This window comes from Camelus ferus, chromosome 13 (genome assembly GCF_009834535.1).
Source record: "Camelus ferus isolate YT-003-E chromosome 13, BCGSAC_Cfer_1.0, whole genome shotgun sequence".
Lineage (NCBI taxonomy): Eukaryota > Metazoa > Chordata > Mammalia > Artiodactyla > Camelidae > Camelus > Camelus ferus.
Genome location: NC_045708.1, coordinates 42,296,411 through 42,303,112, shown reverse-complemented (window position 1 = coordinate 42,303,112; position 6,702 = coordinate 42,296,411). Strand labels below are relative to the sequence as shown.

Sequence of the window (6,702 nt, the reverse complement as noted above, 5' to 3'; positions counted from 1 at the left end):
TACTCTCAGATACACATGACAAGGGAGGCTCCTTGGCACAGTTCTGCTGGGGAATGTGCCCTCGACCATTCTGTAGACAGCGGAGTCTCAGAGGTGAGCAGCCTCGCCTGTGGCTCCTGGCAGGATTACCGGGTGGAAGGAGAGTGGACTGTTAATCTGTTTGTGAACACACCTTAGACTCCCCCACGTTTGGTACAAGGAAGTCTTGAAGAGGAGGTAACAGAGATGTTTGCGGTGGTTGCCTTCAAGATGTAGGTACCTTGTGGAACGTTTGGAGACCACAAATTCTCTTTCTGTTTAGAACCCACCTTCATGTAGAGACCAGAAATCAGGAGTCCTAGCTTCTGGGTGTGTTTCCTGGCAGAAGTGGTTCAACCATCTCAATTTACAGGTTCCTCATGCATTAAGTAGGCACAGTTACACAGTACCACTGTCTTATTGATTACTTTTACCCAGGGTCTAATGACCTGATGAACAGGTATGTAAGTAAGTGTGCAAGCATGCACGAGCACACACACACGCTCACACACACATTCTCACACCACAGCTGAAATAGCTGTCACAAAGCACATGTGCTAAATCTTATCTCCATTAATTAGAGAAATCTCTAAGACCATTATTTATGGTCAATTTATACTTCCTTTACAAACAGTTATAATAATCCTGATTACCTGGTTTCTTGGTTCAAAACAAATTAGAAATTGATTGGCATGGTGGACCCAAAGGAAGCAATGGAAAAGGGGTTATACTGCTACAAAAGGGGACCCCAATCACACAGAAGTGATGTTAACTTTTAAATCCTGGTAGTCTGGGGTCATCATCTTTAAGGGCAAACACTCTTCAAAATCTCTTTGAGGGCACCATTTTTTTAAAGCACTAGCATTTTAAAACCAGAAAGATCCAAATGATGCTCTAGTCCAAATCCCTTATTTTTCTGGTGAGAAATTTAAAGTTTAAGGTAATGAAAACACAAAACTAGCCTGGAGCTGAGTCAGGGTTGCAGCCTCCAGTCCCCTGTAGTTCTAATTGTATTACTTTGTTCCTCCTTTTATTGGTCAACATGTTCATAGTTAACATCCTTAAATGGCCAGGTCCCTACTGGACACAGAGCTTGTGACCTCCAGGGACTTACACACTGTCAGGAATGTTTGTCTGCATGAATGTAACTGCTAAATTATTAGTACATTTTTAGGCATTTTTAGATATGATAATTGGTCCCTTCAGGCTCAACTTCTACTACGAATTTGCTGAGGACCCAGAAATCTTCAAGACATTTTCCTTGTAACCAGATTCACAGCAATAAGTGTTAAGGGTGGGATATTTAAAAATATCAATCAGGAATACTCTGGTAAGTGCTTCCCATGTGGCCCATGGGAATTTAGAGTGATGGGGAAAAGAGAAAAGGATCGATATGATTCCAGCTCTCCAGAAAATTATAATAACCCCAGAAAAAAATGGTGGGAAGGGGCCTCCAGGCAAGCTGATGGCTGAGAGATGGAGAGCCTGGACTTGGAGATCTGTCCTGAAACCTGGCTTTCCTGTGACCTATGGACACATGTCTAACATGCGTGCCTTATCTGTAACATGGGGATAAACAGAATAATACCTACCTCTTAAGATGTACTTAGAAAACAATGTACTTAGAACATTTCCTGGGACACAGTAAACACTTCGTGAATACTAGCTTTAGAGTTTCCGATTGCACAATAGTGACTGAGCATCCACAGAATATACTCAACCACACATCAGACACTTACTGAGTGCCTACTCTGTGCCACGCTCTGCGCTGGGTGATGAGAATGAGGTCAATTAAAGCGACCCAGCCCTGAGACAATTTGCTGAGCAGAGGTCAGCAAACTCCAGCCCTGGGACCAAATCCCACCCAGGACCTGTTTTTGTAAATAAAGTTCCTGTGGCAGAGTGGAGCAGCTGTAACCGAGTCTGCGGGGCTCTCAAAGCCGAGAATACTCTGTGGCTCTTTGCAGAAAAAGTGTTCCAAGCCTCAGTGTAGAGACTTGCTGCTCTAAGTGTGCACGGCGTGAGCATCGGCCGGGGGCAGGGATAGGAATGCAGCATCTCAGCTCCCACCCCAGATCTTCTGAATCATAATCTGCATGTGAAAGCAGTCACAGAGTTCTTCGAATGCACAGTCCAGCTTAACAAGCACAGCTCTAGTGGAAGTCAGAGACACCTACATAACTTACTCACCTGGGGAGCGAACAGTGAGGTACCTCACCTGCTGAAGCACAGTGAAAAAGCGTGACGTTAGAGCCAAGTATCAGGGACCATTTCCTAAGCACTGATTTTGTGTCAGGCGCCGGGCTCAATGTTTTACATGCAATTCCTTAATTAGTCCTAACAGTGGTTAAAAAGAAGATAATACTTTTAACCTCAGTTGAAAAAAAACCCTGACTTAAAGAGACTAGCAGATTTTAACTAACGCTTTCGGTTGGCGAGTGGCCGAGCTGGAGTTTGAATTCTGTTCTCCCAGATCGGCCACCGTTTGCGCGTCAGCATCCCGTTGTTCTGCTTCCTAAAAGCAACATGGAGGGAGGAGTGGGGAGGGAGGAAATTCACCAAGAAATGTTGGCTCGTTGCCTACATCAGTCAGGGGCCAATCAGGAAAACAAAATCCATTCAAAGAATGTAAAACAGAGGAAATTTAATTCAGAGAACTGGTTACACGGCGACGGAGGAGCTGGAAAGCCATCAGAAGATTGGAAGGCATTCCACGACGAGCAACAGTAGGAAGCCGCTACCCTGCTTAGGCAGGAGGGACAAAGCAATGGGGGAGATGTCACTACAGCCTGGCAGCCAAAGTCACCAGGGAGCAGCTGGAATCCCGCTGGGCCTCTCCTGCAGTGGGTCTGGCCATGGGGACCCAGAGCTGCAGGAAATGCTGCTCAAGACAGAGCAGGAGGGGAGCAATGAGCTTCCCCCTCTCGCCCTCGGTTTCTCCGCTACTAGAAGTCAGCCAAGGTAGGAGCCCAGATGCACGTGGCCTGCAGGGCTCAGGATTCTGCAGCAGAGCGCAGGCGAGCAGGGGGCGAGCAACGGAGCCAGGAGCCAAAGGGCCAGGGGAGGGCCTGCCGGTGCCCTGTAATCTCCTCCCCGGCCCAGCCGAAGGCCCCAGGTGCCATCACAAAGCCCCCTCTCCAGAGTCTCAGGCCATCCCTCCAAACTCCTTTCTTGTCCCATATTGCTGTTCTTGTGCTTTGTCTCTAGTTTCCTTTTTTCCTTTTACCCCCTTGGATGCACCCTTTATTTAGACTGTCAGATTCCCAAACCCCCTTCTGTCTCTAGGCACTGGCTTTCAGCTGCCTCGTTACACACTCTGCCGCCTTTGGGTCAGTTTCACCACACCCCCGTGCCCAGTAACTGGATTCAGTGCTTTGGGCCTCCATTTATCCAAGAGCAAGAACAGAAGCTCTTGAAGAGGTTCTTGAGTGACTGATGAGTAGAGTTCTTAAGAAAAGGGTGCTCTGATGTTCCCACAAGAGGTGAGATAGCGTCAAATGGGAGGCGGGTCAAGCTCAGGGCCTGGGGTGAGGGGGTTGTATGCCCCCGTAAAGAGGTGGTAGGGAGTTACTGACATGTTTAAATAGGATGAGATATAATTGTATTTGTATTATGCGAACTTCACTCTGGCTGCAGAATGGGTGTTGAATTAGAAGAACTCAAACCACGAGTTGAGAGCCCAGTTAGAAACCTGTTGCGGGAATCTGGATGAGGGACAAAGGGGTGATGCTGATGGTCTCCGGGACATCGGGGTGGAGGAGGAAGAGAAGGGTGGGGGAGTCTGCAGCAGGCCAGATCGCTGTCCCCCAGATCCATCCCCATCCCCGCTTCTCTGCTGAGGGAGACCTGATTTGACTCAGGTGGCTTCCTCTTCATGCAGACGTCCCTCTAGCACGGGCTCCCCGCCAGATCAGGGAGGGACCTGTGATGAGTTCAGCCTCGGCCACTCTCCCGCCTCTACCAGTGTTCTGATGAAGAAGGACACGTGAGACAATCCTGACTGATGAAAGGAACTGGGATGTTCCTGGAGACTGGGGGGCACAAGGGGCTTCAGGGAAGCAGCTTCTTACTCTTAAGAAAAGACTGACAAGGAGAAAATCATCTTTTTTGCCTCTAGTTGTGACTGAGGGAAGAAATCAGCATAGGCGGCGTGTTGGCCATCTCGGATCTGGGACCAGCCAACCCCCTGGGGACCAAAGAACTTGCCTTGAAAGTACCATTGAACATCTTTTTTAAGAATATTGAAGTACAGTCAATTTATAATGCTGTGTTAATTTCTGTGTACAACATAGTGGTTCAGTTATACATACGATATATTTTCCTTTTCATATTCTTTTTCATTATAGGCTATTACAAGGTATTGAATATAGTTCCCTGTGCTGTTCAGTTGGACCTTGTTGTTTATCTATTTTATATACAGTAGTGTGTATCTGCCGATCCCAAACTCCCAGTTTATCCCTCCCCATCCCCTTTCTCCCACCCTGGTAACCATAAATTTGTTTTCTATGTCTGTGAATCTGCCTCTGTTTTGTAAATAACTTCATTTGTGTCTTTTTTTTTTTTTTAGATTCCACATAAAAGTGATAACATATGGTATTTTTCTTTTTCTTTCTAGCTTATTTCACTTAGTATGACAATCTGCAGGTCCATCCATGTTGCTGCAAATGACATTATTTTACTCTTGTTTATGGCTGAGTAGTATTTTATCTTTATCCTCTTTATCCAATCATCTGTTGATGGACATTTAGGTTGCTTCCACATCTTGGCTATTGTAAACAGTGCTGCTATGAACATTGGAGTGCATGTATCTTTTCAAATTAGAGTTTCCCCCGGATACATGCCCAGGAATGGGATCGCTGGATCATAGGGTTAGACTGTTTCCAGTGAGTCTCTTAATGATCCAACTCTCTCTGTACTATTAGACCATAAACCACTTAAGGTTTAACCTACTTGTAGTCCTTTTTTTTCAATAACAAAAACAAAACAACTTGCAGCCAAAAGTATCTTAACAGGTCTGGCAAAAATTAGAAGGCCATAGGACTTGGTGGACCTGTTGGGTGTGGGTGATGGGGAGAGAGAGGACTGTAAGATGAGTCATTAGCTCTGAGCTTGGGTCATTAGGTAGAAGATCATACTAGTTACTAAGATGAAAACCTTAGGAGTTGATTTTAACAGAATGGTGAGAATAAGAACGTATGTGTTTTGAAAAAGCAAAAGTTTGGTTGGTTTACAGGATAGGTATGGGGGGTTAGGGTGAGCTGAGGGTGGAACGTTGTGGTTGTATGTTATGTCCTGCGTTATGCCCCATGGACGGATGTCAGGTCTGTTAGTTACCATCCTGTGACATGGGCATGTTGCTTAACTTTTCTGAGCTTCAGTTTCTTAATCAATAAAATAAGGCTAGTCGTGCCTAGCTCATAGGGTGTTCAACATAAGGATGAAATGCAGTGTATACATAAACTAAGCATAATAGTTATTACTTAGCGGGACACACGAGGGGTGCTCTGGGTGGGGATAGGCTGAGGGCTGCACTAGGTTTTAGCGGGCAGGAGGGCAGGGACATGGTTAGCAGAGTAGAGCCTGGGGACAGAAAGCTCAAGCCAACAGTCTCCACTGGGGTCTAGCCCTACAGTTGCCCAACATCCCATAGGCTTAGAAGCTGTTGTTGAAAAGAAAGCTTATTCAAAAGAGTAAATAAATAAAACTGATTTAAAAATAAAGAGCTGCCTTATTAGAAGCAGGGACGGAGAGGCCCAGAACAATTTCCCCTCCTGCTCTCACCTTAGTAACTCCTGAAAGGGGCCCCAAGGAGTCTGTGGTTCACTGTGGGAAGTAGCTTGGACGTTGCTGATCTGGACAGAAAGCACTCAGGACAATGGATGTGGAGAGGGTGCCACAGAGCGTGAGAAATTCGAGAGGAGCACTTTTGAAGGAGCAGGGGTTAATACAGGTGTGTAGCACTGAATCAGCTTCTTCAACTAAAAAGTCTCTTAGCTAGAGAATGCCTTCATCCTTCAGCACATTGCCCATGTGCTGCCTCCTCCAGGAAGGCTTCCTTGACCAGCCCCCCAGTGTCCTATCTCTGTGCCCCATCTGCCCGAAAAATTGTTCCCTTGCTAGCCTGGCTGCCCATCTGACTCTGAGCTGGGCTGGGTCTAATTTATCTGTGTAGACCAGCAAAGCACTTTGCATTTGTCTCAACTGTCCCTCTGAATGAGCAGTGGGTAAAATTTTTGAGATACCAGCCTGAGAATTCAGAGGTAGGAACTGGTGGACGTAAGGGCTAAAAGCAAGACAGGATGTACACCCTAGGAAAGCTGTGGTTTGGGTTAAAGGCAAGAGGAAGAGAGATGGGGATGGGTTAGAGCCCAAATTCTGAAGACTAAATTTAAACCCCAAGAAGCTCAGTGGTAAACAAAACGGAATAGAGGCCTGATCGGATGAGGTGGAGGGATAAAGTGGGAGTTGGAGATTTGCGGATACTAACTACTAGATATAAAATAGATAAACCACAGATTTCTTCTGTATAGCACAGGGAACTCTATTCAGTATGTTGTAGTAACCTATAATGAAAAAGAGTATGAAAAGGAATACGTGTATATATGTGTATGACTGATATGTGCTGTACATCAGAGATTGACACAACATTGTAAACTGACTGTACTTCAACTAAAAAAAAAATAA

The 6,702-nt window shown here is 45.8% G+C and overlaps 1 long non-coding RNA gene across 1 annotated transcript; it reads right to left on the bottom strand.

The window, feature by feature from the left end:
- Positions 1-4,761: 4,761 nt before the first annotated feature.
- LOC116668022 lies at positions 4,762-5,952 on the bottom strand. The gene is made up of 3 exons (XR_004325058.1): positions 5,943-5,952; positions 4,965-4,976; positions 4,762-4,892 (listed from the first exon to the last, which is right to left on the bottom strand). It is a non-coding gene; the product is annotated as an uncharacterized LOC116668022 (long non-coding RNA).
- Positions 5,953-6,702: the final 750 nt, after the last annotated feature.